Raw genomic sequence first — 26,586 nt, 5'->3', positions numbered from 1 at the left:
TTCATTCAGTCTGCGTGAACCAAAGGCTTCACATTTATCAGTCGTTCAGCTTTAGGAGGTTATGTCTATCACCCCTTAAGACAGTGGTATTAGCCTTATTTATTCCTGCACATCGCAATACATCTGATTTCCCATTGTGATACTCTTGTATATGTGAAATTAACCTGCGAGAACCGTCACCAGTGACAACTGATCTCAAATGTTGTCAATTGGCCTGATGAAGCAGCCGGCTTAGGCAGAGAAAAGCATTGCCTATATTGTGAAGCTGTCTAGAATAAAGTAGTATTTCTTTTAAACTTCGGATTCCAGGCTTTTGCACGTTGTCCTCTGTTTCCTTGGTCACTCTTTCACCCAGAAGCAAGATAAGGGTGTGCTGCTACTGGGCATTATATAGATTTTACTGCTCTGCTCTCAAGGTGAGCTCTTTTGCTTTATCCTGTGCACCTCTTTATTTTATGGTTCCACCCATGATTCACTTCTATATTGTTCTTCCAATACCTTTTTGGTAGAGTCGGTCCTGGATTGGACTAGTGTTCTCAAGACTGACTGTGATAGCTCTCTAGTACTTAATAGGGACTGATCAAACTCCAGGTTGTCAGGTTATGCATTGTGGGAAGCCTCCAGTATTGCCCTCGACTCATGTAGATGAGTTGGGTGAACCACGACCTCTTTGGCCAGAATGGCATGATGGCTATCAGTGAGGCCTCGTCCTGCCTGATCTTAACCAAAAGCTTTGGAATTATGGAAATTGGAGGGGAGATGTAGGCCAGCCCATGGAATGGACAGAGCATCCACTGCTAGGAGATTGCCCTCCTAGTAGAGAGCAAAATGTCTCCATCTTGGTGTTGAATTGTGTTGCCATGAGCTCTATCTCTGATATGCTCCATGTGATTGTGATCAGTGGAAAATTAATTAATTTAGAGACCATTCTCATGCCACCTTTAGGCATCAGCTCAACTGATCGGCTAATATATTCAGAGTGCCACACATGTGGACCGCCAAAAGACGGGTTAGATTCATCTCTGCCCATGTCAAAATTCTGTCTGCCTCTTGTTGTAGTGAATAAGAACATGTGCTTCCTTGCTTGTTGATATAATGGACAACCATTGTGTTGTTCATTCTTATCATTACAGCTCTCTCCCTGATCTGGGGAGAGAAGTGAAGAAGTGCTAGGCATACCACTCTGAGTTCTTTCTAATTCGAAGAACCTTGTCTCTCCAAAAATGTCCAAGTGCACTAGATGACTGGCTTTCATATAGATGTGCTCCCCAACATATTTGAAAGGCATCTGTGATCAAAAGAACCCAGCTTGGCTGGATCATGGACCTCCCATCCTTTACACAGGAGAAAGCGATATGTTTGTAGGGAGAGGGTGCACTTTTTGTTTAACCCACTCTGTGTTGCTCTTATCATGTTAAAGTTTATATCTGAAAAGGTCTCATGTGAAATAAAGCCCAATTAACCACCTACACTGTGGCTGCCATTAGGCACAGTGCCTTCATCAATGTCCAAACCGACACCTGACTGGGTACCCATAGAAACTTGGCAGCAGCTTCTGTTCTGGCTTTCCTTGTTGTGGTAAGAAAGATCTCCATCCAAATTGAATCTATTAAGAATCTTAAAAATTTTCTTTTGGTGTCTGGAACCACCTCCGACTTTTCCTAGTTTATAATCAAGTCTAGGTCCTACAAGAAGGAGATAGCAAAATGTAAGAGGACATCTAAAAGCTGACTTGAGTCAGCCTTTATAAGCCAGTCATTTAGGTAAACGATAATAGAAAGGCCTTGTATACTGAGGACTACTATTACCGCCAAAATCACATTTGTAAGTATTAATAGGCTGATGATATCCCTAATGGGAGAGCTGTGGAGTGATAGTGCTCAATCCTTTTCTTAATCTTGACGGCAATTCTGAGAAGCCATCTTGGGCTTCTGGATATGGGAATATGAAAAGAGTCATACTTGAAGTCTAGAATGATTATAGATTCTCCTTTCTGAAGTATGGAGGAGACGGATCTTATTATTTCCATACAAAAATGTCTCTTCCTGATATGATGGCTGAGGATCATTAAATCTATGATTGATCTCCAATCTCCTTTCTGTATTCGATTTAGAAAAATGGAGAATAGGCTCCTGAGCCCCAGTCTTGATGTGGCACTGGCTCTAATGCTCCTTTCTTCATATACGGCATGATGGATTCCTCCATCGTACTCTGTTTCTCCTTGGAGAGCGGGCCACTTTGTATAAATTTATCTTCTGGTATGCAGGTGAAGTCTATTTTGTATCATTCTCAGATAATGTCTAGGTGGTCCCAGGGGTCCTTTATCTTCTGTTGCCAGATCTGGAAAAAAAAAGGGACAATCGACCTCCAAGAGGACCTAAGGCGACTAAGGTAGCTGAACTTCTGACCTCAGAAGTCTGCTTTCTTGTCTTTATCTGTACCATGGGCATGTTCTGCACCCCTCCTCCAGCCAGCATTTCTATGAAATAAAGCTGGATTGTTGTAAATGTTGGGGAGATCTTCCTCTTCTTATATAGTGTGTAGAGGAGGAGCTGTAATTATTTAACTCTTTATACTCATTAAAAGTTCCATCTGTCTTACCAATACACGGGGGCTAAAATACCCCCATATTGTGCTGCTGCTAGGTCATAAGGGGATATTGATTTCCTCACCACAACCTCATTCAATACAGGATACTTTACAATTATGTGCCAGTTCTTATTAATTACTGAAAGAATAGGGGAAGACATCAGGTCATATTTGAAAGTTCGCACAAATCATTCATCTTCCTGTTTCTTTTTCTTTCTAAACAGGGACAATCGATGACTATTTAGTGCTCACTCATACGCTCAGTCTAACAATTTATCAGGATAACCCCTTATTTGTAGTCTCATTTTCAATTCTGCAGCTTTTGTCTGAAACATAATGTTGTCATTACTAATACTTCTAAGGGCTTGTTCACATAGGCATATTTAGTTTCAATCCAAGAACGTGCTCCATATTCACAGACCAAGACTCTGTCTATTCAATGCATACTTTAGCCCTTCTTGCATTTTTTAAACATGCGTAATTGCTGCGTATTTATGCACACAAAAAAGCACAAGCAGGTCCCATTGTTTGTATGTGCAAATACACAGTGAATAAGCATGTATCATGTGTTCACTGTGTATATCCACTGCTTTCAATGGGTCCTGAGTAAAGATGAGCGAGCACCCAAATGCTCGGGTCCGCGTTATTCGAGTCGAGCTTTTCGTAAAATTCCAGAGCTCTACTCAAGTAACGATCCCCATTGACTACAATGGGAGACTCAAGCATTCTCGTATGTGGGACGCCGGGTCTCAAGCTTTTTTTTTTCTTGGTTCGTGTGTCCTCTCTCTCTCTCTCGCCTGCCAGCCAAAAATTTGCCATTGACGCGTGCGCTGCGTCACGGTGGGGAGGGGCCAAAGCAGGCACATCACAGCCAAAAACTGGGGCGGGGTGGAATAGGGCGTGATGCTCATTCGAGTAATGAGCACCATTGAGTACACTAATACTCGAACGAGCATCAAGCGCGGCAGAGTACGTTCACTCAACTCTAGTCCTGAGATATAAAAACTGCCCATAGGGCAAAGATTCTGTTATACAGTGGGGAATAATGTAATAGTGAATTTGTTTCTGTTGGTTTTCTATAACTTAAAGTGGTGATTTCCTTGTTTTCTGCTTTCACACACATCTAGAAATGTACCTTCTTATTTCACAAAATATGAGTAAAATCTCATGTCAATGTCATTGTTTTGTATAGATTTCCTAAACTCCTCAAATTCCTTTTCGGATCTAGACCAGAAGATAAATATGTTGTCTATGAGTCTTAAATATACTTTAATAAATTGGATGTATGAATTGCATATAAAATATATCTTTCCTTCAATCTAGACAGAAAAGTATTTGAATAACTTGGTGTGACAGGCATACCCATCGCCGTACCTGCTATTTCTGCAAGCCATTGTCCATTAAATTTAAATGCATTGTTTTTTCAATACAAGATACAGGGCCTCAATTATAAAACCTATACACTTATGTCTTCCCCAACTCATTCCAAAATTGTCTGTATGGCTGACAGACCTACTATATGAGGGATTGGCATGTAAAGACTTTCTACATTAGTTGTGGCTACTTTGTAATCTTGACTTCACTCCAAATCCGAATATGAATATAGAAAGTCAATAGTATCAATAAGTAATGATGATACATATATGTACATACAGAGAACACAAAATGTAAGCATCTGGAGAGAGGCTCAGTTACTGGGCGCACCCCAGATACAGTTAGTCGTCCCGGAGGTTCAATCAAGGTTTTACGAACTTTTCGGAGGTAAATACCAATTTGGTTTGATTGGAAATGCGGCAAACAACTTTTCGCTATTTCCATAAAGATAACTTTACTTTCTACACTTTTTCACAAAAGTTTCTGAAGTTTGTTATTCATACCTTGGGTCAAATCCACCTTCAACTTCACATGTGTATTAGAATCACCTAATAACCTATTCGCTACCTTAATGTAGCATTCCTAGACATGTTTACAATATTTACCCTGACTTCCACCCCCACCACCCCTGTCACCTTGTTTCACAATCAAGCTGTCTTTAGATATTACCCATCTTAAGGCCCATTTCTCCACTCCATCTTGAATATATCAAGACCTTCACATCTTCAGAACCTGATATGTGAATATGCCCAAAGAACTACAAGCTAGCGTTGGGGGTGAAGGGTAAATTGTGACTTAATATCATTCATAAATATAGAATTCATCCTTCCTCGGAACCTCCCCAGTTACATCAATTCATCATCAAGTATTTCAGACAAATACAAAGCGCATATATTTTTTCCATGTTTTGAAAACTCAGGACTAAAGCGTAAAACACCTACTCTAGCTCGTGTTTCTCCTTCCAACCTTTCAGAAAGTCTAGCGCTATTGATGCTATAAATCTTTAAAAAAATTAAGTTTCCTGATTGTTTTGTAGTCAATTTTAAACTTTGAAAAATAAAATTCCTCAAGCAGACAATAATTCAGTTGTGGTGTTACATAAGGATAGACAGTCATCCGTTGATGTAGTATTACTTAAACCAATAACAGTGCCACCAGTCCTTTGATCTTCTTCAGATGTTCCACGGGATTTTGCATCTCCACAACCGTTATTTTCTTTTTCACTCCCATTCTTCAGACTCTTATTTCTCTTTCTTCGCCTCTGTGTATTTCTCGATAGGATGTTACTCGTTGCGCTTGTTTGCATTTCTCACTCCTTTTGCTGGGAATGTTGATTCAGATCTACTTCTTCCAAAGGGCTGGAATCGGGATCTGTCATCCAGTAATCCAGTTCCTTCATTTTCTTTTTCCTTAACCCCTTAACGACCAGCCCATAGTGTTTTTACGTCCTGCCCAAGTGGGCTTTATTCTCTGAGGACGTAAAAACATGCGTCCTACAGAGAATAAAGCCCCGTGGGCTATGGATGTGACAGCTCCATGCTGTCGGTGCCCGCAGGTAGCCAACAGCATGGAGCTGTCATTTTGGGCTGCGGGCAATCCCCCCCCCCCCCCCCGGCATTGTGATCGGCGCTATCCAATGGATAGTGCTGATCACAATAAAGTTTAAAAAGTTAAAGATTCAGCTGCCCTGATGGATCGGATCCATCAGGGCAGCTAAAAATACTCACCCGGCTTCCCTGATGTCTGCCGCGGAGAATGGGTCCTCCGGGACCCGGCGCGGCACTTCTGCGCATGCGCGCCAGACGAATGACGTCCCGCTCACGCGCAGAAGAATTGGGACCCCGGGGAGTTTAAAATCTCCTGGTTCCCGGCTCCTGAAGATAGCCGGGAACCAGGGGATGTCCCCGGGGACCGCGGCGAGCGGTCCCCAGTCCCGCGATCGCCGCTATCCAGTGGATAGCGGCGATCACAAAAAAGTTTTTAAAAAAGTAAAAATCAGGTTAATTTCACCTCCCCTCATGGATCGGATCCATGAGGGGAGGTGAAAATACTCACCCCCGGTCCTCAGCGGTGTCCCGGTCTTCCGGGATCGGAGTCCTCTTCTGCGCATGCGCGCCTGATGATTGACATCGGGTGCGTGCACAGAGGGACTCAGGACCCGGGAAATTTAAAATCCCTCTGCTCCTGGCTGCCATGTGTAGGAGCAGAGGGATGTCACTGCAAAGATGATCACTGTTATCCAATGGATAGCAGTGATCATTTAAAGTAAAAAAAAGGTGTAAAAAGTAATTAAAAAAGTGTAAAAAAGTTTTAAAAAAAGTTTAAAAAGTAAAAAAAAAAGTTTAAAACGCTTACATTTCATCTCCCCTCACGGATCATATCCGTGAGGGAGGATGAAATTACGTACCTAAGGCCCCCGGGTTTATCCGCGGACCTTACCACAGTTTCTGTGCACGCGGCCGTCGCCAAAGCGGCAGACGCATGCGCAAAAGCCCTGGATTGCCACGATAACTTAAAATCTCCCTGCTCTTGGCTACAAAACTTAGCCAAGAGCCTGGAAATTTTAACAGGGGGCCGCGGTGAGCGGTTCCTGATCACGTGTTCGCCGTCATCCAATGGATAATGGCGATCACGTAAAAGTTTAAAATAAAAAGTTAGTTTCATCTCCCCTCACCGATGCGATCGGTGAGAGGAGATGAAACTTTTTACCGGAGGCCCCCGTATTTGCACCCCGACGCGATCCTCATCCGTGAACTTACCCAGATTCTGCACATGCGACCGCCGGCAAAATACCGGACACATGCGCAGTAGTCGGGAAGCCCAGGAAACTTAAAATCTCCTTGCTCTCAGCGACCAACGGTCACCGAGAGCCTGGAGCAGTGACGGGTGGCCTCGTTGAGCGGTCCCCAGTCACGTAATAAAAAAGTAGCGATCTAACATAGGTCGGTCTCACATGACCGGATAGGAATAACCAATTCCGCATGCGTCTGATCCGCGGTAATACGCAGATCAATCGCATTGGATTACACAATTCCGCTCACATTAGTGGGTTGGAATTGCGTAATCCACTCACAGAAAAGAGAACGTAGCAGGTTCTATTTTACCACGGCTATCCGCAGCATAGAGCCTATTGTGCTCCATGGTCGTGGATATACCCGCAGCCCATACGCAACCACATTGTGTACAGGCTGCGGGTACCCGCGTCATCGCTAAGCGATGGTGCAGGAAATACAAACAAAAAAAAGGTGTGCTGCGCATTTCCGCCCGTGTAAGTACGCAGTTATGCGCAGTACATTACGCGTCCGTATGCAGGGTCACAGCCGGGCTCACAGCTGGGATCCGCTGCGGGCCTCCGCAAGCGAATTCCACCTACGGCTGCGTGAGCCCGGTGTTATTCAGACCGCTTCCTGTGATACGTATTTTACAAGAAGCCCCGGGAACGCTTGCCTTCCTGCAGTTCCAGGAGCAGCTTGTTGAGCGTCTTCTGTGTGAGACCGCCGCACCTCATCAAGCTTACGAAGACTCACGGAGCGCCACTTTTTACACCCCATCCCCGCTACTGAGGTCACGAAATACCCCCAAAAAGCATGAGAGGAGGGGGAATACCCGATTTTCTTGCCCCATGTGCCCCACCCAACCAGCCTCCGTAATTACCCCTGTCTTCAGACATAAAACGCAGTTTATATTATTACCTTTATCTAATAATTAGGGAATGCCAAAAAATGGGGATGGCGGAGGGGAGGGGGGGGATTATTTTTAGGAAGTCAATTTCTTTTCCGTATAAGTGGGCAATGGGGCCTGGAATTTATTCAGTTCTGCCCTAAAATCCAGCAAGTGTTCCCTCCATTATGGGCCTAGCCATGTGTCCTGTAAGTAGATTAGGGCCACAAGGGATATGTTTCTGAACACGGGACAAACGGGGGTATCCATTTTGGGGTGAACGTCTTCATTCCTATGTACACTGTACAAAAAAAACAGTTTTTAAATTGACAAAATTGACAAAAAAATGAAAATCGTAATTTTTTCCAACTGCTTTGCTTAGATTCATTCAAATATTGTGGGGTCAAACTACGCAGTACACCCCTAGATGAATTTGTTAAGGGGTCTAGTTTTCAAAATGGGGTCATTTGTGGGGGTTCTCTATCGTTTTGGCCGCTCAATGGCTCTACAAGTGGGCAATGGGGCCTGGAATTTATTACGTTGTACCCTGAAATCCAACGGGTGCTCCTTCCATTATAGGCCTAGCCATGTTTCCTTTAAGTAGATTAGGGCCACAATGGGTATGTTTCTGAACACGGGACAAACGGGGGTATCCATTTTGGGGTGAACGTCTTCATTCCTATGTACACTATACAAAAAAACTGTTTTTAGATTGACACAATTGCCAAAAAAATGAAAATCATAATTTTTTCCTTCTGCTTGGCTTAGATTCATTCAAAAACTGTGAAGTCAAAAAAGTCATCGTACCCCTAGATAAATTCGTTAAGGGGTCTACTTTTCAAAATGGGGTCACTTGTGGGCGTTCTCCATCGTTCTGGTCACTCAATGGCTCTACAAGTGTGCAATAGGGCCTAAATCTCCTTCAAGCAAAATTTCTGTTCCGAAAGCCACCGGTTGCTCCTTTCATTTTGGGCCCCATTGTGCATCCAGACATAAGATTAGGGCCACAATGGGTATGTTTCTGAGCACAGGATAAACAGGGGTATCAATTTTGGCGTGCAAGTCTTCATTCATATATGTGCTGTACAAAAAAAACTGCTTTTAAAATGACAGAATTACCAAAAAAATGAAAATCGTAATTTTTTTCCTTTGGCTTGGATTAGATTCATTCAAAAACTGTGAAGTCAAAAAAGTCATCGTACCCCTAGATAAATTCGTTAAGGGGTCTACTTTTCAAAATGGGGACACTTGTGGGGGTTCTCCATTGTTTTTGTCACTCAATGGCTCTACAAGTGTGCAATAGGGCCTAAATCTCCTTCAAGCAAAATTTCTGTTCCGAAAGCCACTGGTTGCTTCTTTCATTTTGGGCCCAATTGTGCATACAGACGTAATACTAGGGCCACAATGGGTATGTTTCTGAGCACGGGACAAACATGGGTGTCCATTCTGTGGTGCAAATCCTCATTTTCATGTGTACTATAGAAAAAAGTCCTGTCTTTAAAATGACATATTTGCAAAAAAATGAAATTTTAGTTTTTCTCCTCTAAATTGCATTGACTCCTAAAAAAAAACTGTGGGGTTAAAATACTCATGACACCCCTTAGTAAATACGTTAAGGGGTGCAGTTTTTAAAATGGGGTCACTTGTGGGGGTATCTATCATTTTGACTCCTATGAGCCTTTCCAATCTTGGCTTGGTGCAGGAAAACAAAGTGTTCCTCAAAATGCTGAAAAGTAATGTTACATTTGTACGTCTCCTAAATGGTTAAAAAAAACGAAAGTTTTTCCAATGTGCGCCCAAAATAAAGTAAACGGATGGAAATATATATTTTAGCAAAAATTTTATATTATGTTTGCACATATTTGAGATATTGCAGTTGGAAATGTGAAAAAATGATGATTTTTTCAAAATTTCCCAATTTTGGCGCTTTTAATAAATAAACACAAATTCTATCGGTCCTTTTTTTCCGCCTACATGTAGTACAACATGTGGTGAAAAAACAATGTCAGAATCGCTTGGATATGTAAAACCTTTCTGGTGTTTTTCCATGTTAAAGTGACACATGTCAGATTTGGAAAATTTGGCCTGGTCATTAAGGCGCAAACAGGCTTGGTCACTAAGGGGTTAAATCCTTCCTTGAGCTCTTAAAACTCCAACTGTGAAGGTATTATGGATATTGTACACATCACTATATTAGTAAGGCCCAAGTACCAGGGAACAGAAAATGGTCTTTGCCTAGGTGGTTGCACCATCTTGTGCTTAGCTGGTATGTGATTTCAAATAATAAAGGACCAGAAGATGCATGGGGGAAGGCCGAAATGTCTAGTAATGCATCTCTAGTGATCTAGTAGCTATAACTTCAATTATTATTTAAAGAAAGCAGTCGTCACCTCAATACTTTTCGTAAGGACACCATAGATGGCCTCACAACATAACAATGCCCTTGCATGGAGTAACTGACTAGGGGATGTCATTTGATGCTCATCTTCCCATGATCAATATATATGGAAAACTGTGATTGGGTGTAATGAGGGGTGTAATGCAAGGACAGGGAGAGAGGACATTCACTAATATTTCCAATCACATTCATTTGTGATGTCAAGAAGAACCTATGAATAAAGTGTTGGGGCGGCATTACTTCGAAGAGCACAAATCGGGAGGAATAGCTTTGAATAATATTTTTCCAAATCCAAGACTCTTTTGTCTGTAGCTTTACATGGATAAAACATGAAGAAATCCTATTGGCCTATGTATAATGTACCAAAATTCTACTTAAAATTAATATATGGATGAAACATTATATAAGCGACTATTTGACATGTCTAGGGTGATTGCTCTGAGCGCACATTTGCCTTCCTCCGCCCTTCTGTCTATTGTGGTGGCTGTCACAAATGTCTTTGTCAGGAAAGGTCATGACCTACTGGACCCTAGATAGTAGAGGAGTTAAGAATTGATTGCATTTCATATATAGGCTATGAAGACCATTTTTATGTCATTTTTGTGCTTTGGGTAAAGGTTGTATTTTCCTCAGTAAATGGTTAATAAATGAGACAAAGGCTTTTCCCAGAGCTCGATGTCTTCTTGTATAACACCTGCCCTCTAATAACACATTAGATATACTAGGTGTAGGCTATAGGCTCTCTCAGCTCTCCAGGGTGAAGGATTCCCATAGTCAGCAAATTCAATGCAAGAGCAACTTAGTGATTGTCCTGTACACCATTCATCATCGTTTGGACCCCTCCTCTCCTCTATCGTGGTATTCTCAATATAAAAGAAAAGTTTTAAAAATGTATTTGTATACGAATAAAAAAGGAACGCGTTAATAAAAAAAAACGCTCACTTCAGTAATATCCTGGTATTTCCTGCACTTCTTTTAATAGATTCCCACCTCCTACCTCTTTGTCTTGTTAAATTACATGTGGAGAGAGGTACCTAGTGGCACTGCCTCCCCCGACACATCATCCCTAACATCAAGGGATTCGTACTGCCTGTGTGAGTCCTGCGCCTGCTGAGCGTTTAAGCCGACCCTCTCTGCCTCATCATTTGTAGAATCCAATGCGCCTCTGCAAATGGAGATTCATGCTGACAGTTCGGATTTTCTACCAATGTGTAAGTCGCAGCTGTAAAGGGAGGCACTCATAGACAAATGTGCTATACAGATGAAACCACTAGCCATACCGGGGAGTCTCGGCTAAAGGAAAGACAGCTTGCTGTAGCTAGAAGCTGGCTGAATACAGGCATTTGTAATCCTATTATTGCAATAGGTTATGGTATAAAACATGGGGTGCCAGTCAGGGGCATAACTATAGAGGGTGCAGGGGATGCAGTTGCACCCGGGCCCATAAACCTTAGGGGGCCCATAAGGCCTCTCTTCTCCATATAGGGAGCCCAGTACTATGAATAAAGCATTATAGTTGGGGGCCCTGTTACAGGTTTTGCATTGGGGCCCAGAAGCTTCAAGTTATGTCTCTGTGCAGCATGGTTTAGGTATGGGTACGGATACAGATACAGATAGAGGGGGGGCCCCAGCTCACGTTTGCATCAGGGCCCCTGAGCCTTTAGTTACGCCCCTGGTGCCAGTCACTATGCAAAGCTGCAATGCAAAAATGGAAGTATACGGTAGTAGGCCATGACTCCATCAAGCTACCCACCAACGGCCTTTAAGGGCTATTCTGACAAGTAGCACTGATGGATCGTTGATGCCATCAATGTCTGGTCAAGACGAGGGGGTCTTAATTCTAGCACCCCACTAATGATTAGAAAAGATTACTTCAAGCTGCCCTTTCAGCTCTTCATCCACCCAGCTTCATATAACCAACACAACCATATTCAATTCAATGAGGCTGGGACGCAATAACAGATACCGATGTACACTGCTAACACATGTTGCGTTAATGAGTTACTGCAGCTCAACACTGCTCAGCGCTGGTTATGCTATTTGCGTAGTAATGCAAACAAATCACAGAAAAAGGACATATCAATTTTTTTAAAATCACTGCTAGCAGCCATGCTTACTAATATACTGATGCAAGGGCAGGTCTAAAACGACATCCCTCAGCATGCACACAGCCAAACTGCAAAGCTCAGGGCAACTCGGAGCTGGTTATGCTATTTGCTTAGACTGCTGATGTTCAAAGTGAGTGGCCATGCTACATAATTAGCTTATGGGTGCTGGGTGGTCTGCGCTGTAGATGTAGAGCCCCATTCTTCAAGGATGGCAATGCTACATCTGTACAGTGCTTGATCGAGACCATAAAGCCAAAGGCACTGCAAAGCTTCTTCTCAGGCAGCAGTGGGTCGCCAACATGTCAGACCCACACCAATTAGACATTGATGGTACACTTTATCAATATGCTATCAATGTAACTCATACATCTTTAATGTCAACCACAATAGCTTGGAGTTTAGAATGGCTACCGTGCAACTGTAGCATTCGGGATAGGAATGAAACCAAGGAGACAGCTATATGTCCTTCTGTGTTTCCACACATATCAACCGGCGACTTGACATTTTCCAACAATGATGTTTGCTTAAGGTCACTTACTATGATCAGGTTATGAATGAAGAAATTTATCACCGGCCATTACACTCGCCAACTTTGTTTTGCTGGACACATACTGTGCCTTACTGAGACAAGACTGGCAAAAATCACTATCTCATGGATTCTAAAAAATGGTAAGCATTGCCAGGGAAGGCAAAAGATCCCCTGGGGATGTGCATTTATAGAGGACTACCGAACTGTCAACCTTTCATGAGATGATGTTGAAACTGCTGCCTTTCAGCGTCAACGATGGCATTTTTTTGTCGCTTGATGCACCGAAAGACGTTGGAGGACCTAAGTATAGGTCTAAGTGTGTTTGTATAGGTTTCCTCTCGGTACTGATGTTTTTTGCTCCCACATGCCACGAAAGCGCGCTTGGGATAATTGTCTATAGCATGTGTCTAAAATCACTGAATTAGATTGTAAGCCACTCCGAACAGGGGCTAATATAAGTATGTATAGCATAGAAGAACATGATAGCACCATATTAGGATGAAGTATGGGTGCTTTCACACCTGTGCCCGGGGTTCTGCTTTCCTGCTCCATTCAGATAGGAGGAAAGGTGAATACCCGAGGCCAAATGTCTCCGTCTTAGGACAGAACCGAATAGCCACGGACGGACCCCTTTAACTATAAGGGGGTCCATCCACTTTCTGCCTATCTGCCTGGCATTTTATTCCGGTATTTTGAGCCGGATCTGTGATAGAACCTCAAACCGGAGTTTCTGACGCAGATGAAAGACCGGTCTAACTAAAAGAAACCCACCCTCTCACTGTAACAGGGACCGTCTCCCCACCTCATTCATTGCAGTGCTTACATATAAGATATGAGATGCATTATTTTCGCTCTCTTAAACCCTCAATAATAATTCTGTATCAGTAAGATCTATGGGTTTCTTTCTATTGCAGACTAGAGGATGCAGCCTATTGTCTTACGACTTAGAAGGCCTGATTTTATTTTCTGTCCATATTTATTCACTGCATAATAACTATATTGGCAATAAAAATCATTTATGACAGTGAACCAAATACACTAAAGTCCAATATTAAATCACAATTAATCTGTTATGCAGCTTTATTGACTTCATTCTCTTCTATTTTGTCTTCAATCATCGTACATTGTGTCAAGCTGTAGTATATGCTGGACTGGTATAATGAGAACTGAAAACAATATGCCTTATAGCAATGGTCTCCAGCATCTCTCTTCAGCAGTAACAAAAGTATAACTCCCAACATGTTGGCAGGGTCGTAACTATAGGGGACGTAGGGGATGCGGTTGCACCCGGGCCCAGGAGCCTCTGGGGGCCCATAAGGCCTCTCTTCTCCATATAGTAAGCCCAGTACTATGAATAAAGCATTATAGTTGGGGGCCCTGTTACAGGTTTTGCATTCGGGCCTAGAAGCTTTATGTTCAGCCTTTGATGTTGAGAGTTGTAGTTAAGCCACAGTTAAAGAGCCATAGATTTTGACCAATGCCTTGTAGAGTAAAGGTTGTATATATAACTTGTGGGTCAAGGTGTAGTGAACAACACATGCTCCTAGGCTTTTACTAGAATTATTCTGGTCTGTACAAGTGGTAAGAGGGAATGAAAGAAGACCGATCATGTCTAGCAGCATGAATGATTGGAATGAGTGGGAAAATCCCAATAAAGAACCTATGGAACTATATAGCAGGAACATCCATGTCAAACAGCCCTAAACAGCAATCTTAAAAAGGAGCAAAAGGGAATATGGTGCCAATGATTTTACATCTCTGGTAGTCACACATAAATAGTAACATAGTATGTAAGGCTGAAAAAAGACTTGTTCATCCAGTTCAGCCTATTATCCCCAATGGGCCTTCTGTACCCAGAGCCTCTAAGTAAATTTGTCGCATTTTACTCTTGCAAACTTTATATTAGGACCAGCTTAAAAAAAGGCCAGTCTTGGTAAATCCCTCTCTACAGCTGTAGCATGTACAGAAAAACCAAGAAGAACTTAAAGACGTTGTTTGGTTACTGGACAATATGCTCCCTTTAATGCCCCCGGTGCTAAAATAAGAAGAGGAACTCTAGACGCTGCAGACCCATTGTGGTTCTGGCGTTTGTTGTGACAGATGATGCCACTGGAAGTCAGGTGACCACTGCAGCCAATCAGAGGCTGCAGCATGACATTTCAAAACTCTTGGCATCATGATACTCAGCATTTGAGCACTGATGCCAGGAGAACAAGCAGTGACAATGCAGCCTCTCGTTAGCTACAGCAGTCACCTGACTTCTGGTGACATCATCTGACACTACAAACATCGGGACCACAGCGGGACTGCAGCTCTGGGTTGCAGTGTCAGGGAACAGGTAAGTATTGCTCCCCTTCTTATTTTAGCACAGGGAGCATGTTGTCCAGTAACCAGAATGATGTGTTCTAAATGATGCAGCAATTTCCATTGGTTGCTAATAATTATTTTTAATACTACAGACATAACAGTCATTGAGATTGTTAACAATAGATTTTATGTCTATGGCCAGCTAGTGTTGCTCTTAGAAAAGAAGAATAAAGTTGGTTTTGTATGACACTTGTATGAAGTGTCTAATTCCTACATATTTGTCTCGCTTTGATCATCTGGACCTAGACAAACAAAGATGGCCACACCTGCTTCACTCACTACTTGATGGACATTGTACATTAGTATGTGTCATTAGTCAAAGACACCAGATCTGTATCGATTGCCAGTGCTGCCCATGTGAGCAGTGGCGGTCAGAAGGAGCAGCATACATGTCATAGACTACCAATGCGTACTAATATAGATTAAAGAAGCGGATGCAGCCATCTTTGTTTATCCAGGCCCAAAGGGTCACTTTAAAGGAATAGTGGGCAATATAAAGGAAAAAAACAGGTGTGTGCTCCCCAGATACTAGTACACGGCTAGACAAGCGGGCCCATGGAACACATGAAATCAGGAATAGAGATGGGAAACCTTCTTTAAAAACCTATACATCAATGAATTAAATGCATATACTTGAAGTATATATATATCATAAAATACATAACATGATACAAAAAATCTATGTAATAAATATAAGTAATAAATGTGATAAAAAGGGTTATTCGAGTTAGGGAAACCCCTTACCTTAAAATAACAAATCAAGTTACCGCTCCCCCACTCGCATTCAGACACCGGCTATGGTATCCCTGTCACGTCACTTTGCAGGCTGCAGTCAGCTTGTGTCCATCTATAAACATGCTGCAGCAGCCAATGACAGCTCTCATGGCTGCGAACTGTCATTGGCTGCTATAGCACGTTTATGGGATGTCATAGCAGCCTGTCAACAGAGACAGCATAGACTGGAGCCAGTGGTGGGGGAGGAGCGAGGAGCAGAGACAGGTGAGCAACTGCTGATCTGTTATTGTAATGCATGGTGAACCTGGTGACAGGAGCTTTCTTAACTCGGACAAGCCCCTTAGGCAATTAAAAAGCATACAGACCTCTTATGCAAACATGATATCTCTGCAAAATCTGAGATTGAAGAAGCTCATACATACCAGGGAGTTCATACATGTTTACTTTCACAGGTACATGTATTAAAAAAAACGCCAAAACTGAAAAAATGCGTAATTTTTGCCTGCAGATTAAATTATAGATTATGTACTGTAGATATATAATTTTACATTTCTGTATATACTCTGTAACTCTGTAAGGCCATAAACCTAATATAGTGCATTAAGACAATATTCACATGGTTGCGTTCATGTTGCGTGAGGGGAACATTGGCACAAAACACTGTAAAGCGCACAGACACCTGTCTGTAAGCAGTCTGATGTTCACAGACCCCACACATTGTATGCGCTATTCTAGACTGTGAAAATGAATGAGAATAAGACTTGCAGCGTTTTTATTTGTTTTTTCACATGTACCATTGGAATATACAGGCAGCACATGGGCCTGAAAATACAGCCACCTGAATGGGGACTAAAGCTGTTTTCAGATAGGTGTAAACAGTTGCTTATTTTTGGTCCTGAACCTCCTATAATTTATCAGAATCCAAGATAGAGCACCATAACTTCAACCTCACGAACCAGCGGGAGGACCATGCGTTGCATCCGTAATACAGTAGTAGCACAAAAAAGCACCCGTATCACGCCCAAGTGAAAGCAGCCAAATACTAACTTTTTTTTTGTGGATGTAGTTGAAAATGATGATTTATGGCAACAGTGAGTAGCTGAAAATGTTTCATTCTGATGGAAATGTTTGGCACATATCGGAAATATGTAATATATTCCTCCATGGTGATAACGTTTTTTCCTATAACTAGCATGTAAATAGTATAATTAGAGAAGTGGTGTGCAGATTCAAAATTAGGAACAGGCAAAACAGAAACAGACAGACAGAAATGCACATGGTATATATATTGAGCACCCACTTCAACCTACTCTAGCTCAGGCCAATGTTTTTGGCTTTAAAACAAGGCAAAGGTTGCAGCTCTGGCTGCAATCTAGCTTTATTTGCAAGAATATCTATCATGTATCATTGGCTACTGAAGTGCCATCCTGCAGGGACATAATAGATATACCCTTGGAGGGAAAGGGTTATAAAAGGTATTGTAGGGGGGGGGGGGTTATCTACAATTAGTGTTTCTTTACAAATAAAATGAGAAAAATCCAGAAAGAAAATTAAAAATAATACATGATGAGGCATCATGGCAAGAAACATGAAGATATGAAAGTAAGCTTAGAAAAAGGCAATGAGAAGAATATTAGACCCTACTCATATTGTGCAGATTCCATACCTGGATGTGTCCCACTAAATTGGGTAAATCCAGGTGAAGGATCTGTTGGCATTTTAAAATGCAAATTCACAACAGAAATCCAAGCTGGAAAAGAGAACAGTATAGATTTTGTATAGAAGTCTATTCTTGTAGCAAATCATTGCTGTGTTACATAGTATTAAAAAAAGGTTAAATTTTTGAATTTTTAGCCCACTTATAAATGTACTTTTCCATTCCATTCTTTTTTATATCTACATGCATACATCATCTCTTTGCTCCTTTCCTTAATATCATTCTCTCTCTCTCTTTGCCGTGACATTGGAAGAACCCCCAATCAGCCTGCTGCTAAATTCTATGTATTACCAGTCTTTCCTGCTGCTGACCCCAGTGGGATACCATGGACCTGTGACTGAGACTCTGAGCCGCTGAGCAATTAATCACCACCCTCTGGAATTATTATAATAGCAGCTACATTTATTGTAATTATTGATTTGAAAGCTCAGGCTGCTATCTATTCATATGTGGGTCTTGAGATCAGACTCACTAACCGGCCTTCTAGGATGCCAGAAGAACGGGAAGAATTAAGGTTATTCAATGCCCGCAGTGCTGCCTTCCGTTAATAAAAATTCAAGACCAACATATTATTCTCCTATTCAGTGCAAGAATAGAAAAGATGTATATGGGGTAAAAGACTGTAACGCTGGAGTGTGTGCGATGTACTTCATACCTCCAAGTTCTCCACGCTGGTGTCTTTACGATTATGGGAAATGACGCAGACAAGTATTCATGTTCTTTGTGATTACGAATATGATAGACAGTGTTCAAGCCATCCTAGTGACCTATATTTGGATGACTGTGCATGAGGAGGAAGTGGTGAAAGACATGATGGTTTATTTCAAATTAGAGAAGGTCATATTCTAATCTGATGCGCATTAGGGACAGAATTACGCCGCAGGACGCAACTAAATCCGCAGCGACGGAATTCCACGCCAAAATCCGCAGGTCTAACTGCGGATCCTGATGTGGAATGGCAGGCTTTAAGCTATCTTCAATCCTACATCAAAATCCGTACGTAGCTTGTGGATTTTAGTGCGAAATTTACCGCAGTTTGCAGTGCATCGCGCGGCCTATTCCGTCCGGTGTGAAAGCTTCCTTAGAAGTGGATGAGATCTGTGCACTGATGGCTTTAGACTCCCTTCACATAAGCGTGTGCGTATTTCTATGCACCTAAGTGCTGCGTATTTTAGGAATGAATGTTGCTTTTTTGAGTGCGTATCAGCGCATTTTACTGTACTTTTTGCGCCAGCAAGACATGTTCATTTGCATAGGGCAAACAAAGATGAAAGGGTTAATTAGTGTAATGAGTTCGAGATGTGTTCTTTTTCCTGCGCAATTACGCAGTGTTTAACGCACCTCCTTGCGTATTTTGTGCGCATTCGTGTATCCCCATTGACTTCTATGGGGACTTTGGGTGTGCAGAAAAATGGAGAATGCTTGGGTATTTTTGTGTGATTGAAATGTACAGGAAAAATACACGCATGTGAACGAACCCATTGAAAGCTGTGGGTTCTATTGTCTGCGTATTGTGCGCGTTAATACGCCCCTGTGAGGCCGCGGTCAGATGAGTGATTTTTTTAGCGCATGAATAGCCGCGCTAAAAGAAAACATATATTGCGTGTGGAAAAATTGCGTGAGCGGGTGCATTTGCAGTCGCATGTCCTATCTTTTGCAGGTGCGATTATTTAGTGCCTCTAAAAAACGGACGTGTGACTGCTTTCATTGGAAAGCATTGGTTCTAATAGAGCTGATTTTTAATCGCGCCTATTCATGCGCTAAAAAAATCGCTCGTGTGAACGAGCCCTGAAGGGGCCCTTATATTGAGATTTGGACCCTAGTTTTGGCCACTGCATGGTCTTTACCCTGGCATGATGAGAAAACTTTGACGGCGTTGCTGTGTGTTAACATAGTATGGGGATCTGTGGCCCAGCTGCAGTGTATTAACTAATTAGCTTCGTATGCCAGAATTGCAGATGGCACCAAGCTAAATGTAAGGGTCCTTTCACATGGGCTATGAATTGCTTTGTGTAAATCCTGCCCCGAAAGAAAGAAGAAAGAGAGTTTGTTCGGCTCTCGTTCATCGTCCAGTTAGTGCATGCAGTAAACTGAATAACGGATGGACCGTGTAAACAGGTAGTCGTTGGGTTATGAATGACTTGTATATTGTATAAAGCTTGTATATTGTGAATATGGGGCCGGAGCGATCCCTGTCGAGCCGCCTCCATTTACTGAGCAATGCCCATTCCTGTGTAAAAGCACGTTATCGCAGGGACATCTTATCGGGCATCTTACACAGTCTGACCTTGGTGAACAAAGTGTTTCGGCATCCTCTTACGGCGACAACACACTTCCGTAGACGCAGTACGGAGCAAAGCTGTGCCTGAACAAAAGAGATTTCTTCTCCCGCGCCGGCAGTACATACTCCACGCGCAAGAGTTTGAAAAAAGGTGGGAAGACAGGGCCGCCCGATCGTCCCAGCATGATGTGTTCACTACGTGAGGGACCATAGAAATCAACAGGGCCGGTGGCAGCATCATGAGCGGCAGACAATTGCTTCTTTCCCAAAATGATGTGAGGCTGTTTTGCCATGAAATGTCTCGCATCTACGGGGAATTCACATGGTGGGGAGCGCGGTATGAGGGCAGTATTAACAACCCAATATCCCCCTCACCCGTGTAAAGTTAGCCTAAGGGGCAGCTGTCTTCTTTTCCTTGCATAGTCTGCAGGATCACACCCTTCCTCTTGATGTTATGAACCTGCCATAGACTTCTATGGCAGCTTTCAGCATAAAACGCAGAAAGATAGGGCAGGACCTAACTTTTCTCACAAGCAAGAAATACGCTCATGGGAACAAATCCATTGAAATCAATGGGTTCACGCTGTCACGTTTTACAGGCATGAATTTCACATGAGCAAAGACTTCCGCAAACACGTTGGTCTATTTAAGGCCTAAAAGAGTGTCATTTTGGCATAGGACTCACCTGGGAAGACAGGCACTCCCACTGCAGAGATATACTAGAGGTCATCTGCCTGGGATCAACCGTGACGCATGAGGGCTCCTGCACACTGGCGAGAGCAATATCTGGATGTGATTGATGCTCCAATATCGCTCTTGCAAAAAGAAGAATTCATCACCTTAGTAGCACTGTCATCTCCAGCGTGTCTTCTTGCAGGTTCTGCCACTCTTCTTCTGCTTCTCTTCTGACCGGGGATTGAAAATCCCCACCTCCTGGAAGTGCTGCCTCTGATTGGCTGAGCGCTGTAACCAATCAGAGGCAACACTCAGCTGTCATTCAATGACAAGGGTTGTCACACCCTTCACCGTAAATTTTTAAACCTGCCATAGACTTCTTTAGTAGCTTTCTGCGTAAGGGCGGTTACAGATGAACATCGTTTTCTCCCATTATGTAGCTGTGATTATCACGACCACATAACGAGACAAAGCAAAACCCCTGATTTCAATTGATTTCAGCAATTTCATTTTCACTAGCTGGATTCTCGCCCGTTAATAATGCGGCCATGAAAAGGACCTGCCCTATCATTCCCACAGTTTTTTTCAAACTCCTGCACTATGGTGTGGAGTTTGAATGGAAAAACCTTATTCAGGTGAAACTACACTCTGTAGTTCATCTTAAAGATAGGGCATGAACGAATTAAAATCAATGGGTTCCCTTCGTCACGTTTTACAGCATGACTTCCACGCATGCAAAAACCTCCGCAAACACGTTTGTCTGTTTAAGCCCCCAGGGAAAATAAATTGGCAAGTACATGTTTTTTTATGGTTGATAAACATATGTTTGCTTTATTGGGAGGGTACAAGAGGCAAATGTCCCAGGGCCACTACAGGACATATCTAGTAGTGTCTGACTCTAGACTTGGTAATTCCAATGTCTGAGCCCTGTTATCTGGGCTTTGTATAAGCCCTATTATTTAGACAGTATATGGCAGTATTATTGGGGTATTGTATGGCATTATTAGTTAAGCAGCATGTGCTACTCGGTCATTGTTTTGGCATCATTTTGTGAATTGTACAGTGTGATTTTTTAGCATTGTTATTTTTTTGCATTAGTGTTAAACTAGTAAATTACTATTTTATAGCGGTATCATTTCATCTTACTTTTTCTGACCAAGTTTTCCCTTTATCAAGAAAAGATGGGTCTCCGCAGACCTTGACCAGACGCCGTATGTGAGGACTCTAAAGGCATATTCCCATTGGACAGAAATGCTGCAGACTTTCCATTCAGACTTTCCGCTTGGAGAATATGCAGTATTAACAGTAAATGCTGTGTGGACAAAAATTAACCTGTTAAAAACCAAGTGTGATAAATTTACAGCGCTTGGTCCTGGGCTCTAATCCTGGCCAATAGCAGAAGTACTAGTAATTATTAGGAAATTATAGTACCAGTTCTTCTGGTGGTGCAATGCGCCACACAGCTGTGCTACACAGAACATGCATTATGATCCCCACACATCAGACACACAGCTCTACTACATTCATCCTGACCCCACACATTACACACACAGCTCTGCTACATGCATCCTGATTGCCACACATTACACACACAACACATTACATCCACAGCGCTACTACATGCCACACACAGTCCTACTACATCCATCTTGATTCCCACACATTACATACACAGCTCCGCTATGTCCTGATTCAAACACATAACACAGACAGCTTTACTACATCCATCCTGACCCCACACATCACATATACAGCACATGACACACACAGCTGTACTGCATCCTAATTCACACACACACAGCTCTGCTACATGGTACATCCATTATGATGCCCACACATTACAGACACACAGCTCTACTACATCTATCTTGATTCTCACACATTACACACACAGCACGTGACACACACAGCTCTGCTACATCCTGATTCACACACATCACACACACACAGCTCTGCTACTTTCACATCCATCCTGACTTTCACACATCACCAGACTCCTGGATACAGTGATGAGCCCCTGGTCATGTAATCCATGACTCCACCCATACAGGTGATCCCATGACGGTGACATCATCACAGGTCCTGGAGGCTGCGTTTGCTTATCCAGTATGCAGTACTTTCCACCAAACTGCACAATGGCTCCTCCCACAGTAGTGATATCACCACAGCTCCTTCAGCATGCTGGATCTCTGTTGTGGTAGGACCATTGAGTTGTGTCTGAGAAAATAATGGCTTAGCTGTATTCTCATTTTGTTATTTTTGTCCTCACCTTTTCAAGAGCCCTAACTGTGTTGTTCGTTTGTCGGTCAGGCTTTGTGTTTTATATATGTTTTAGGACCTACAATGACGTTATCAGGGGCAGAGCGATGACATCACCAGGGGGTGGACCATCTGAGGAACTCACATACTCACTGACAAGTGGTTGTTAGTGGTTTGATGGTGTGGGATTAAAACTTCTGCTCCTGGAATCATGGGGGATTTTAACCACTGCCTTCTCCTTTTCAGGCCAGACAGCGCTCAATGAGTGTTATGTACTAAAAAGTGAATGCAAAAGTGTTAGTTCCGCAGACCCTAATCAGCTCTGCCAGTGACTTTTGTCACTACAGGGGGATGTTTTCCCCTATAACTGGTGCTCCAATGGATGCCCCAGCTACAGTGAAAAAGTGTCAAATATAAAAAAAAAAGACAATGGGAATGACCCCCGAGAGGTCTTATATAAAGTCATGGGGAATATAGATGGTAAAAAAAATAGTTACAAAAATAAAGAAAAAAAATACATAATAAAATAAAAATATATACATAAAAAAAGTAAATGTCCAACCGCCAATGCCAACCAAAACCGTTGCCATATGCGACCTGTATTTCAAAACTATAAAAATTACATATCAAAACATCCAAAACAAAATAAGGGAACCTATTCCTGTACTTTATTTTAGCGTAAATATACTAATTTTAAAAATAAACAACTAAGATTAAAAAAAAATAAATAAAAAATCTTTTTATTTGGCTTTTTACCCCCAATAAAAAAACCCAAAATAGGGGGAAAATGACTTTGAAAAGTCAGTGAAAAAAAGATATTTAAAAAATAGCCTTATATCTCAAGGGAAAAAAAGCGCAGCAAAAAGTATTTTGGTAGCTGAAGAAAAAAAATATGGCAGTAAAACCACCTCATGGGTAAAATCCTAAAAAGCGTCTGGTTCCTTAGGTACAAAACAACTTGGTCCTTAGGGCTTATTCACACAAGCATATCTTGGCCAGCGTTATCACGGCCAGCAGATATACACTACAATTGGATTCCAATGTATCAGATCACACAGGCATATTTCCGCAGCGTAAACCTTGCCCGGCTTGGGTGCTTTTACGCTGGGCAGGAAACAGTCCTGGAATTATCTTCCTGGCAGGACTATGGCCGCTGCAATTGACTCCTGTGGGAGCTAATGACGGCGGCTGGAGAAGGTAGGTGGGAAAGAATTTAGCAGCGTGACTGCTAAACTCCCTCCCCCTTTTCTCCTCCCCTCCGGCTGATTCTAATGGGAGGGAGCAGGAAGGGGCGGAGCTTAGCTTCCTCTTCCATCCCCCGTCCCATCCCCTCCCATTGCAAACAGGGGAGGAAAGAGGAGGTGAGGAGGAGGGAAGGGCTAAGTTGTTTCCCCCCGCCCAATGGCATATACGCCAAGGCCGTGCATGAGATGGTAGCGTATATCAGCTGGCTGTAAAAACGTCGGCGGAAATACGCTCGTGTGAATAAGCCCTTAAAGGGTTAAAAAAATCTAAACATTTCATTCACATGGTGCAGAAAAGTTCCACAAGAAATCCACAGCAGAATGGAAATGTGGTGTTGAATTAAAATCTGCAGCATGTCAATTTACACTGCGTATTTTCAGTGCAGATTCCACCATTTCAAATGAGGGGGTGAAATCTGCACCAAAATCTGCATCAAAATCTAAACCAATTAGTGCAGGTTTCGTGTGGATTTTCCACCGCAGAAAATCTGCAGTATTTCCAACCACCGTGAACATACCCTAATGGCAGCCGCACTTGTCGACCATCAGCTTTCCCAGAAATAGACATATGGAAGAAACAGCTGAGCAGAATTTGTAATAGTTGAAAGTAATTTTATGGGACTTAAATACCTACGGTATCATTAGGATAGGACATCAATATCAGATCGATGGGGGTCCAACACCTTACAGCTCCATGGTCAGCTATTTGAAGGGGCCGTGGTACTTTGGTGAGTGTTGATTTGCCTTCATTGTATACCAGGCACAGTGCTATACATAGTTTAGTGGCTGTGCATGGTATTGCAGCCTAGTCCTATTCACTTGAATGGGATTGACCTACAGAAAGACCATGTGACTGATGAACATGACGCCACAGGCTAAAGAAGAGGCTGCTGTGCTTGCCCAACTACCCAAAGAAAAGTAATTTCAGTCCTGGAGAAAACTTTTAAAAGTCAGAGCAGATTAGTAATATATATTTATTGAAGAATTTGGGGGGATTTAAGGTGGAAAATGTTTTTCAAATACTGATGAACCTGAATTTGGCGCCTCATACAAATATGACCTGTGAAACTAATAGTAAGATAACTAACTTATAAGTATGTATTTAATTCTAGGACTTTCAAAGTAAAACCAGTAATCATAAAGGCTGACATTTCTATAGACTTAATGGCTAGACCCATGATGACGAACCTTTAAGAGACTGAGTACCCAAACTGCTACCCAATACCCACTTATTTATCGCAAAGTGCGAACATGTCAGGGGGCGGGGCTTATCAGGGGGCCCCCAGTAGTAATGGTGAGGCCCCCAGTACCAATAGTGACACCCCACAACAGCCCCAGTGTAAAAGTGACATCCCACAGCGGCCCCCACTACTAACAGGGACACCCCACAGCAGCCCCAGTGGAATAGTGACATCCCACAGCAGCCCCCCAAGACCTACATACTTACCCCCCCCCCCCACCTGCATGGAAGCTCCCCTGCTCTGCGATGATCCCAGCACACACTGTGACGTCAGTGTGCTGCCGGACGCCTCCTCTCCTGTTCTCGCGGAACCAAATAGGAGACGTCAGGGAAGGAGGATCCCGGCTGCATACTGATGTCACAGTGTGGCCAGGATCAGCGCCACTAGCAGCACAGTGAGTGAATACCGGCAGAGGAGCCGCGGCCTCTACCAGAATTCACTGACGTGGTGAGCAGGCGACACGTGTCAGCAGGAAGGGCTCTGCGTGCCGCCTCTGGTATACGTGCCATAGGTTCACCACCACTGGGCTAGACACTGTGGGATATGACGGTCAGCCTCATTCTTGCTTGAAATTGCTGATTACAAAGAGCAATAGATTACATTCAACAAAGCTGCAAATCTTGATATAAGTAAAGTGTTCCCTTAATATACAAATGTGTTGGATCTTGATCCACAAAAGTTGGTGTCCTAATAATATGTAGAATGAAAAAAGTTTTATGCATGAATGGGAAGTATGAAAAATCTATAGCACAGATAACACTGCTGGCCTGGTGACACCCTAACACTAATTCAGGAACCATAAAGCCTTCACATCTTTACCAGTGGACTATTTAATTATGTATTTATTTCTCTACTCATCCTGTTGTGGTATTCTTTTAAGTGCAAATTAATAACATCATGTCTCTGCCTTGTCATGAGTATCTGTGTATACCAGGGGGTGCTGATAAGTACTGAGCCTTACCTAGAAAAAATTGCACTAGAAAACTGAAACTGCCACACTATTCAACACTGTTCTTTTGTGCCAGCCAGTGCAAAAAAAGAAGGAGGTCTTTGGGAGGTGCACAATCGTCGCACATCTGCATGCGTGGATATGTACTAAATGCAGCACATGCCCGCGATCACGACATCTCGTTAGGCTAATTAGCCATTTAAATCAGGGATGGGTTATTCCCCTGCCCACGTGAACGAGTGCAGCCTGCACAAATACGTTCAGTGTTTGCACAGGCATGTGTGCAAAATACATTTGTTCACAAAAAAATGTGCAGGAGTGAGTCTATCACGACATACACTCATCTGTCAAAGTCATGAAAGAGGCTTTTTTTTGTGCATGCATTGGCCTATTTTACTGTACCTTTTGCGCATGCAAGACATGTTCATTTGCGCACGGCACCGACTGCAATGGCTAATTT

General features: G+C 42.7%; 1 protein-coding gene across 1 annotated transcript in view; it reads left to right on the top strand.

The window, feature by feature from the left end:
- The window catches only part of CACNG2 (calcium voltage-gated channel auxiliary subunit gamma 2), a 129,334-nt gene that overhangs the window by 39,394 nt on the left and 63,354 nt on the right, over positions 1 to 26,586 (top strand). The gene's annotated exons all lie outside the window — the stretch shown is intronic.

This window comes from Eleutherodactylus coqui, chromosome 3 (assembly GCF_035609145.1).
Source record: "Eleutherodactylus coqui strain aEleCoq1 chromosome 3, aEleCoq1.hap1, whole genome shotgun sequence".
Taxonomy (NCBI): domain Eukaryota; kingdom Metazoa; phylum Chordata; class Amphibia; order Anura; family Eleutherodactylidae; genus Eleutherodactylus; species Eleutherodactylus coqui.
This window is presented reverse-complemented; position numbering and strand designations above follow the sequence as displayed.